At 35.9% G+C, this 12230-nt stretch overlaps 1 pseudogene; it reads left to right on the top strand.

The window, feature by feature from the left end:
• Positions 1–11484: 11484 nt before the first annotated feature.
• Positions 11485–11966, top strand: LOC122894501 (annotated as a pseudogene).
• Positions 11967–12230: the final 264 nt, after the last annotated feature.

The raw sequence follows: 12230 nt of genomic DNA, 5'->3' as shown, positions 1-12230 counted from the left end.
AATGAAAATAAACACATATTTAAAAGAAAAAAAATAATTGACAATTCTGGATGAAAATCTAAATATAAAATGGCAACAAGATAGTTTAGTGTTCTGGCAAACTTACTGTGTCTGTTTAAATGTCCATGATAAAACAGGTTTAGGTATGATCAGGACCTATAATTAATGTAATTGAAAATTATACAGCTATGTGCTGTGGCTTCATTGTCTTTCTTGGCTTTGGAGAAATATTCCAAGATAGGGCTACAGAGAGAGATGATTAGGTTATGTTTACCTGTGTTATTAATACAAATAATACAAGTATGTTCTTATTTGACAGGGGCATGCCTATTTTAAGTGCAAGAAAACCTTCATACAGTATAATGCAGTATTGATAATACAGATTCTGGAGCCAGGATCACTGTACGTGAATCTCAGTTTTGCCAGTTAACTGAATTATATAATACTGGACAAGATATTTAAACTATCTAGCATCAGTTAATTCATCTATTAATTATAGAAAAATAATATTATCTTCCTTACATGTTTTTGTATGGATTGACTTGATACATATATACATGTGGGGTTTTTTTGTTTTTTTTTTTTAAGATTTTATTTATTTATTTGACAGAGAGAGATTACAAATAGACAGAGAGGCAGGCAGAGAGGGAGAGGAGGAAGCAGGCTCCCTGCTAAGCAGAGAGCCCGATGCGGGACTCGATCCCAGGACCCTGAGATCATGACCTGAGCCGAAGGCAGCAGCTTAACCCACTGAGCCACCCAGGCGCCCCTATATACATGTTTTAAAACAGTGCCACCTTCATGTTGAATATTCAATACAGAATATGGTGATGTTGAGGCTTATAATAATACTGATGCTAGAATATTAAGAGACAGTGAAATTTATTTTTATTAACATATAATGTATTATTTGCCTCAAGGGTACAGGTCTGTGAATCATCAGTCTTACACAATTCATAGCACTCACCATAGCACATACCCTCCCCAATGTCCATCACCCAGGCACCCCATCCCTCCCACCCCTCCTCCCCCTCTAGCAACCCTGTTTCTTTCCTGAGATTAATAGTCTTATGGTTTGTCTCCCTCCTGGATCCCATCTTGTTTCATTTGTCCCCATCCTACCCACCATGACCGCCCACCCTGCCTCTCAAATTCCTCATATCAGAGAGATCATATGATAATGAGACAGTCAAATTTAAACTTGCAGTATGAGATCAATAAATGGAATTGTGGACTATGGTTTTTGCATTGTCTTGCATTCATACATATATCAGTTAATGTCCAATCAGGAGAGAGATACTACACATTAATTCGAACTGGGGAGTTTCAATATAAAGAATTATTAATTGCAACAGAGGACTAGAGTAAAAAGGGATTGTCTAGTAAGAAGTAGAGATCTCTAAATATAGAAACAGCAGCCGCTAACCCTAGGGTTGAGACCAAATGCCTTGCTGTAGTCTCCTGCTTCCCTGAGGCTGACGTGCAAGCCTTTTTACAGAAGGCAGAGCTGCTAGTCATGACAAGGAAGTACTGAACCCTACCCTTATCTTTAATTTTAACCCTAACCTTAACCCTATAGTAGAAACTGCCATAAATCTGCCCTCTGGGATGTCAGGAAAGCTATCCTTTGTGGGGGCTGCCGGCTATCATGCACCGAAGGAACAGGACATTGGGGAAGCTGAGTGTGATTCAGGAGTCTGAGGTGACTCTCTGGTGATGGGAGAAGGTAGTAAGGAAGGTGGGGGCAGCAGAGGGCCCACAGGTATGCACTGTAGGAGCTGGAAGGAGAAGAATCTGCAAGCACTGAAGGAGCTGGAGAGAATGTCCTCCAAAATGGAGGGGTCTGGGTGCTCAGAGAAGCTGTGAGCCACTTAGTGTTGCTGGCCTCTGTGTTCCACAGGAATGGGCACCAAGAGGTGCAAGTGCTTGTGGAGTCACTTGATGTGAGTCAGCAGAACTGAAGTGGGAAGAAAAACCCCTTCCTGGAACGCCTCTTCAGTCTCTTCTACTGACAAAACTTCTTAACAGCATAACAGGAAAAACAAAACAAAACAAACAAACAAATAAAAACTATTTGAAGGGTCAAGTATCGTTTCAGAAAGCCGTCTAACATGGTCAGTTTGGAGCTGGAAGGCAGTAAGACAATAACTGGTACATTACGACAAACAAAAACTTTGAATATGAAAAGTTCCTATTTCTATTCTTTCTGCTAATTTATTAAACATACTTCATTCCAGTGTGGATTCTAGAAATCCTTATGAATTGGAAAATCCACAAATACTGTTTGCATTTACAGTACTGAAAACAAACTCTCTAATTGACAACCAATCCTTAAGAAAATTGTGTACTCATGGGGCGGTTGGTTGGCTCAGTCATTAAGTATACATCCAACTCTTGATTTCGACTTAGGTTATAATCTCAGGAGCCTGAGATCCAGCCTGGCATCTGGCTCCCCACTCAGTTGGGAGTCTACTTAAGATTTTGTCTGCCCTTCTCTGCCCCCTACTCACTTGTATGTGCAAGCTCTCTCTCTCTTTCTCAATCATTTAATTAAGAAAAAAAAAAAAAGAAGAAGAAAGTATACTCTTGAGGAGAGCTATTGACCAGTGACATCATCTTTTAGAAATTTATTTGTATTTACATATTGCAAACTTTTCCAGAGGTCTTTTACTATTTTAACATAAAAGCAATCCTGTCTCACATTAGTTTTTATATTACTTCACCCATCAGCAGCATTGCCTCCTTGTCGAAACATTTTAAAATATGGGTTCCAAACTACCAGATTCTCCTCAATACTGTTTCTATTCTGTCCTTTTCACTTGCCAGTCCCTACAAGTACTATTTGTTCATTGACTTCTTGTCTACCTCTGTTTATTTATGAGGCTCCTCATACAATCCCATGCCTTCTATCAGGATTGAAGACTCCCATTTATAAGAATATAGTACAAGCACTGTTATTATTATTTTTTAAATATACTCAACAGATAGACTGGATGGGAGGAGGAAAGGAAACAACCACAATTGGCATCTTCAACCATGCTAGGTAACAAGGAATCTGCATCAACCCTTGAACACAGGGATAGGTAGTCAGGATCAATGGCTTTTCAGCAATAGAGAGTATAATATGGAAGGATCCAACAGGTCTAAGAATGAAGATAATGCAACAAATTCTACACCTAAGCAAGAGGTGTTAGGCAGAGTAACAAATAGGTGAGCAAATCTGAGAAAACTGACAAAATTAAAAATTCTCACACATTTCAGTAATTGAAAAGCGCAAGAGAAACTTCCCTTTCCAATTGATAAAAGTTTACCCTAAAACTCTGCAAGGGGCAGAAATGCTAGGTGCAAATTCCAGGACTCCCGATGTAGAGTGGTTCAAATATGAAGAGAGATTCAAAGAAGCCCTAGTTCAAAGTAGTATGACAGCAAAATACTTCATAAACACAAGAGACCTACTTTAAGGGACAGATTTGTTGAGCTCTAAAAGATACAAAAATATATAAAGGAAGCACCCTGAATTGAATCACATACGAGGAATAGAGATGTGAGCACAAACAAAACAAAACAAAAGGTTTCTTTCTTTCTTTCTTTCTTTTTTTTAATCCCTCATGGTAAAAATACAAAGGGAAGAGTCTGAATATCATTGATAGAGTCAGGGAAGATAACCTACTCTATCTTAGCACTGTATGTGGAAAATCCCTCCTAATAATCTAGGAAAAGTCAGCTCTTTTAATCATGAAAAATCAGTAAGAAATTAATAATCAATTCACCTATACGTATTTTGTAACAAAAGGTAAAAATTAATGAAGTAACAGTCCAGAAGTTAACAAACAGTCCCCCACCACACACACACACACACACACACACACACACACACACACTAGAAAAATACAGTGTCTGAGAAGATGAGAATAGCAACAATTTTTCAAAGTGAGTTATAACAAATTAAGAAAATGATAAGGTAATTCCTATGAACAGAATGTGCTTAAAATTAGATGGTTAAACTACAGCACAATGTTACAGGAAAACTCACAGAACTTAGAAATAAAATTTAAAAAATCATTTTAGAAAAGACTATACTCAAAGGTGTACAAGAGTGAACTGACATAACAGAAATCACAGGGAATAAAAAAATGATGAGCTGAAATTATGATATAGAAGCAAAAAAAAAAATTAGAGGCAACAAGTTTCTAGATTTATGGTTAAAGGAGATAAACAACAAAAACAGTTCTGCCGGAATGATTAAATCAATAGAAGAAAAAAATATTGAAAATCATTCATTTAAGAAAAATTTCCTGAATGAAAGCTCAAATATACATATTTAAAAACCATACACATTACATAGTGAAACAAAATCCAAAATGTTCAACAGTGAGACATATCACAGTGAAATTATTGGGTTTTCAGATTAATAAAAAAATTATTTTGGACATCCACATAAGAAAATCACATGCTTTTAAGGGAAAGAAAATATGATTAGACCCATAATTCTTTAAAGGAACATTTCATTCCGAAACAGATTGAAGTAATCTATTTGGGATATCCAATTTTTCTATCAAGCAATAATGCCTTTTAAAAATAAATGCAAGCTGGTGCAACCACTCTGGAAAACAGCATGGAGGTTCCTCAAAATGTTGAAAATAGAACTGCCCTATGACCCAGCAATTGCACTACTGGGTATTTACCCTAAAGATACAAACGTAGTGATCCAAAGGGGCACGTGCACCCGAATGTTTATAGCAGCAATGTCCACAATAGCCAAACTATGGAAAGAACCTAGATGTCCATCAACAGATGAATGAATAAAGAAGATGTGGTATATATACACAATGGAATACTATGCAGCCATTAAAAGAAACGAAATCTTGCCATTTGCAACAACATGGATGGAACTAGAGCGTATCATGCTTAGCAAAATAAGTCAAGCGGAGAAAGACAACTATCATATGATCTCCCTGATATGAGGAAGTAGTGATGCAACATGGGGGCTTAAGTGGGTAGGAGAAGAATCCATGAAACAAGATGGGATAGGGAGGGAGACAAACCATAAGTGACTCTTAATCTCACAAAACAAACTGTGGGTTGCTGGGGGGAGGGGGGTTGGGAGAAGGGGGGTAGGGTTATGGACATTGGGGAGGGTATGTCCTTTTGGGTAAATTGGAAGGGGAGGTGAACCATGAGAGACTATGGACTCTGAAAAACAATCTGAGGGGTTTGAAGTGGCGGGGGGGTGGGAGGTTGGGGTACCAGGTGGTGGGTATTATAGAGGGCATGGCTTGCATGGAGCACTGGGTGTGGTGAAAAAATAATGAATACTGTTTTTCTGAAAATAAATAAATTGGAAAAAAAAATGGAGAGGAAAAAGACTATGCAAAATACCTGGGAGTATTGATCTTTGAAACCCTTCCATAGAATGATATAGATAAATTGTGATGATTTTAAGAAGATTTATCTTATATTATGGAAGTGAGTATTTAATGTTGTTAAAAATCCAGGAAAGGATGATGGCTATGAGGATGATAAAACTGGATGCAAGTGCATAGTCCCCAAAATATACTAATGAAACTAATAAAAACAGATAGATAATGGATAAAATAAATAAAATTATGGAACGGACTGCCTTGCAGATATGAACTTGGAATGAAAAAAAACCAGATAGTTAGAAAATGTGGAATGAACCAAGATACAGTATCTTATACAACAGGGGAATATGTGTGTTTATAGGATATTACCATAAAATAATTAATAGACCAAGAGTACTGAATACCGAAAGTAAATAATACTACATAATTATATATAACTAATATTATATAATTATTATATAATAACTAATACTATAATTATATATAATTAATTTATATAAATATATATAAATATATGACATATATAGCAGATAAAACATTTTAATATGTGAGAGAGTCCCTTCCTATTTCTTAATATGACCAACATACTTGATCTCAGTTGTGTAACTGCATGAGTGTGGGTTGTAATATATACTGCATATAATTATACAACATAATATTACTTTCATTTTAACCCCCTGACTTCATTACCCTCATTGTCCACATGCTCTTTCACTGCAGCCGCATGGAACTTTTTGGGTTTCTTAAATACCTCAAGTACCTCCATTCTTTCTGTTACATAAAGAGGTAAAAGTAAAAGGGAAGGAGGAAGAAACAGAACCATAAGAAGAAACTGGGGAAACACATTTTGAAGTGAATTGCCATTTTTCTCTTGCACTAGTAGTATAGCATCGAACAGAGCTATTCTAATTCTAATTAACTAATATTTGCTCATAAATAGTTTCTTTGTTACTGCCAGAGTCAAATGCTTTCAAAATTAATGTAATTTTGTCAAATCTTTCCTTAAAAGTGACTTTACTTAAAATTACCCAGATAAACAAAGTCTAACACAATAATAGCACATGATGTGTTTTCCAATATTCAGACCCATCCCAATCTAATATCTACATTTCCAAAGAACTACATCAACTTTTCACCTATCACATAACCTATATTCCTTTTTTTTTTTTTTAAGATTTTATTTATTTATTTGACAGAGAGAAATCACAAGTAGACAGAGAGGCAGGCAGAGAGAGAGAGAGAGAGAGGGAAGCAGGCTCCCTGCTGAGCAAAGAGCCCGATGCGGGACTCGATCCCAGGACCCTGAGATCATGACCTGAGCCGAAGGCAGCGGCTTAACCCACTGAGCCACCCAGGCGCCCTCACATAACCTATATTCCAAACATGAAATTTTAATAAAAAATATCTGGCTTTTAATATTCTCTTTCCCCCTCTTCTACTCCCTAGAATTTATTTCCTCTATTATTCATTAGCTGTGTCCTATTATTTTCTTTTTTAAAAATTTTCTTTATTTGTTTATTTGACAGAGAGTGTGTGTGAGGAGGGAGAGAAGCAGGTAAAGGGAGAAGGAGAAGCAGGCTCTTCCCTGAGCGGGAAGCTTGATGCAGGGCTGGATCCCAGGATCCTGGGACCCAGGATCCCTGAACTGAAGGCAGACATCTAACTGACCAAGCCATCCATGTGTCCTATTATTTTCAAGTAGAAGCTTATTCCTCACCTTTGTGTGCTCCTGTGTGCATGGCTAACAATCTATATAATGGTTAAATGAATTTGTATGTCAATATTAAATGAGTTTGTTTGTCAATATTCACTTATTTTTCTTAAGATTTATTTATTTTAGAGAGAGAGAAGGAGTGGGTGTGGGAGGGGCAAAGGGAAAAGGAGACAGAGTCCTCAGAAGATTCTGTGCTGAGTATGAGGCCCTGTGCAGGGCTCAATCTTATGACCCTGAGATCATGACTTGAACTGAAACCAAGAGTCCAGTGCTTAATGGACTGTGTCACACAGGCATCCCTCAATATTCACTTCTACACCTTATGTTCATGGAGAGGAAGTTGTGGTACCATATTTAATCTCTCTTTAGGCACATTGCAGAGTACTTGGCACATAGTTAATGTGTAGCAAATATTGATTAGGTAAATAATGGATGAAAGTGGAAGAATGTTATAGAAATTCATATAGGCTAAATTTTCATTAGGATGATGAAAGAGAATTTTTGCTGAGTTAGTATGTAAACTGAATCATAGAGGAGGAGGATTATTCAAGAAAGGAAACAGTATACCAAATTGCCAAAGAAACAAACAAACAAAAAAATCTGAAGTGATAGAAAATATCAAGAATATGAAGCTTGCCTCTATTTTGGAATATTAATGCTAAGAACAAGTTAGAGATTTAAAAAAAAATCAAACAGCCTGTAATTAAACCCATAAACCTCTCAAATATAGTTCAGAGAATCAGAAATTAATATAAGGACCAATCTGAGATAAATTTAGTTTCCTAGAAATTATATATATAGAGAGAAAATAGCTCAAGGAAACAGTAGTAAAATAAATATTAGAACCATTCTTATTTTGCTAACTTGCTGAAACAGAGCAATGATACACTATATACTCAATTTTTTAAGAATGAGTGTCTTAACCATAAGTTTAAGTTAAATAGTTTTTAAAAAGGAATGACATTATTACATTTTAATTTTTATTCAACCTCCAAAACACCATAATATAAAACATAGTTATTAAGTATTTTCCTAACTCACTCACAAATCCACTAAATTATTTCTTAATTTATAAATTATGCTTATATTTTTCTTTAATCTTATCACATAAAAATTTGTAGACGTTAATAGAAAATGTATTATTTTCTACATATCTTTATGATATGTAAAGATAAAATAAATAACTTTTGGTGAATGTTTCTTTTTTTTTTTAAGATTTTATTTATTTGGCAGACAAGAGATCACAAGTAGGCAAAAAGGCAGGCAGGGAGAGAGAGGAGGAAAGCAGGCTCTCCACAAAGCAGAGAGCCCAATGTGGGGCTTGATCCCAGGACCCTGGAATCCCACTGAGCTTTAACCCACTGAGCCACCCAGGTGCCCCTTAGTGAATGTTTTTTGCATCCAACAACCCTCATCTTCATGAGATCAAGGATCATATCTTATTTATCTTGACATTTCAATGCTTATTCTAGTGACTTGCACATTGAATACACTCACACAGCGAGAAAGAAATAACAATAGCATTTATTAAGAATTTATTTTCTTCTGGGGCGCCTGGGTGGCTCAGTGGGTTAAAGCCTCTGCTTTCGGCTCAGGTCATGATCCCAGGGTCCTGGGATCGAGCCCCGCATCGGGCTCTCTGCTCAGCAGGGAGCCTGCTTCCTCCTCCCTCTCTGCCTGCCTCTCTGCCTACTTGTGATCTCTGTCTATCAAAGAAATAAATAAAATATTTAAAAAATTTATTTTTTCTATGCAATATACATTGTGTGAATCACCATATATAATTTTAGCAATAGCTGATGGTATAGGTACTTATATCTTCCTCTTTTTTACAGAAGAAACTAATGCTGAAAGATGAACAGTTAAAGAAAGAAAACTCTTCTAAAGTTGTATCACTGGGAAGTAGCTTACCTAAAATTTGAATCTCGGCAGGCGGGCTCTCTGTTATGATTCTATAATTACCAGAGGCTACTCTTTTTCTAGAATGGAAAACAGATAAATAATTAAAAGCATGGTTACTTTCGTTTTGAAATTTGGGATGAGCAGTTATATATCTTATATAGGTTTTATATTTTTATTCTGGTGATAAAGTCAGTATATGTCACACATACTTGATTTCAAATTGCTTCAACATTTATTTAGCAATAATTAAATTTGAGTTTATACTTAATGTAATCTATCTGTGTGTAGTACCTGTTGAGAAACAGTTCTCCCTGGGTCTCGTGGGGTTTTTTTGAATGTGTGTTTGCTTTTGGTTTTTGATGTAGCGTTCAGTGATTCATCCGTTGCATATAACACCCAGGGCTCAAAGCACTGGCTGCTGTTCTTCCAGACTATTTTGCAAAAATATTTTCATAGCAAATGGCCTTGAAGATAAAAATATTGTCACTTCTGAAACAAAGGGAAGGTACACTAATTTCAATTTAGAAGAGATTTGAATTCTCTAAATGCAGAGTTCCTCTCCTATAATATAAGCCACCCTATGTATGCAGTTATCATCTGGCTCTCTTTGTGTCTGTCTCCCCTTAAAACTGGGAGTCAGAGAACTAACAGAAATAAAGTGGATACTCTGGATACTGCTATTGATTAACAATAAACTGTCCGTCTTTGAGTCAGGAATCTATCTACATACATAAAACCATAGCAAGCAAATTCATTAGCTTATGTATAGTATGAACCCCTAGACCCTTTAAAGTTCCTAATATATACATTATATGATTTTTTCATTACATATTATTAAATGAGTTATTTTTTAGGAAAGACATTTGCTGAATTTATCTAATATTTTAAAATATTTTAAAGACTCTAGATTTGAATGATTTGAAGAGACCCTGAAAATTCATCAAAGATTGAATATGTAAGCATTTGAACTATTTGAAAAATAAATATAAATCTATTCCTGATCATCTTGAATATATATTTGGCTGGTAATGAATATTTTTAAAGCATTAGACCAGCTGTTCACAACAGGAGCCAATCTGTCTCCTGGGGAATATTTGCAACATCAGGAAACATCTTTGTTACACATTGCTTGAGTTACATACATTCATTGTTTGTCTCAGCTGGGAGTAGTATTGGTTATTACTATCATTTAGCTGATACAGAGACCAGGGATGTACAGGACAACCACCCATAATGAATTATTTGGTCCCAAATGTCATTTATGATCATGTTGCAAACCCAGTTACACATATATGTGTTCCACATCTGAATTTGAGAAATCTAAATCAATTTTCTCAATGATAAGAATGAATCTGCATATAAAATTTTAAGAATGTAAATATCTCTAATTTATCTATCATGTCTATAATTCAATATTTCATGAAACTCAAGCCATAACATAAACAATAGCAAATAGTTAATAGAAAACCAAAATTTCAATCATTCTAAATTTTAGGATATATTTATATTTAGACATATTAGAGTAATATAGTCAAGACTTTTTATTATTATTTTTGGTAATGAGGTATAACCAATAATGTATATAAAGAAAACAAGCTTTTATCATGTATATAGATGGGCATGGATGGGTATGAACATTAAAAAGAAATTATCCTGTATTTGGTTACCTAAGTCTATGCTATTACTATGGAAGCTGCAGTACTATATTATCTATTTGTTATTATAAAATCTGTCAAGGAAATTCTGTAATTTATATACAATACTTTTCAAAATCGTAATGTTGTATTTGAATATTACCTGGTTTATAGAACAATCCTTAAGCATCCATGACTTTACAATTATAATTATAAAATTATATCTATGACCAGCATATGTGTATGCATATATGTATATATGTATACATGCATGTATACACAACTAGTTACATATAATTAGCTAACATGCACCAAATATCTGTGTTGTAGGGTCAAATAAAATTTGTCAAAATTGATCTAATTGGTATAGCATTATCTGGTTCACAAGTGTGGCCCAACAATGTCTTCATTCATATCATCCAGTATTAGTAGGATCCATCTACATATAATCAGAATTTTATTTTTCAGGGGGGAATTAACACTGTTTTAAAGACGCCAAAGAGAAATCCAGTATCGCTGTACCTGGCTGGCTAGTCGGGTAAGCATCTGGCTTCAGCTCAGGTCACGATCCCAGGGTCCCAGGGTCAAGTCCCATATCAGTCTCCCCACCCAATGAGGAGTCTGCTTCTCCCTCTCCCTCTGCTCCTCCCCCTGCTCATGCTCCACTCTCCTGTTTATGCTCTCTTTTTCATGCTCACTCTGTCTCAAATAAAAAAAAATATTTTAAAATAATAAATAAATAAACATCCAATATAGGAAGAGGAGCACAAGGGATATGGCAGGAGTAAGAGTTGGGGAGCTGGGGTAGCGTGTTTGGTGGCCTGGGTTGCAAGCAAGCAGTGCTGCCTTGGCCTATGTGACTGGCGCTGGCATGGCTTCTGTCTGGAGAGGATGCAAGCTGACCAGTGAGGAACCTCTTCTCAGAAAGTTTCAACTGAGTTGGAACTTCAAAATTATGGCACAAGTTGAGACTTCAAAATTATGGCACAAGATGAGTTAATTCTATGATGGAAACAATAGGAAGTATATGTCTAAGCTTTGGAGGGCAAGTGCACAGATCTTAATTCTAATGATGTACCTGGCTTAAGGGAGTCTGAAGAAAAACTAAAGCCAGCAACAAGAGTCTGCACACAGGGAAAATAATCCTTGTTATGTGACCAGCAACCAAGGAGCAAGAGATACAAATGTATACTGCTCAAATCTAGTATGTCAAGCAAGTCTAGCAGCCAAGCGTTGCCCAAATGAGATCAACAGATGTGGTAGACCCAGCAATCAACTTGTTTTATTTTGTTTTGTTTTCTAAGAATGAAAGGTGAATTGGAACAGACTAATGACAAACTGAAACAAGCCTGAAAAAACGATGTACTTGGAAGTTTATGCTGGAAGTAGTTAACAATCATACTCCCCAGTTGAGACTTCCCTGATTATCCCACTAGGAAAAGCTATAGTGGGACAGCTAAATACTCCTTTCCACAGTAGTATTTATACTTTTTGAGGAAAAAAAAAAAAACAACACGCCATAGTCTTATACTTTCCAGCTTGAAATTGTTCATGTAAAACTTACCAGATGAACCTTGTGTTTGACTTTTTTCTCTTCCCTCACCCCTGGCTTCAGAG

Source organism: Neovison vison, chromosome 13, assembly GCF_020171115.1.
Source record: "Neovison vison isolate M4711 chromosome 13, ASM_NN_V1, whole genome shotgun sequence".
Classification (NCBI taxonomy): Eukaryota; Metazoa; Chordata; class Mammalia; order Carnivora; family Mustelidae; genus Neogale; species Neogale vison.
This window is presented reverse-complemented; position numbering and strand designations above follow the sequence as displayed.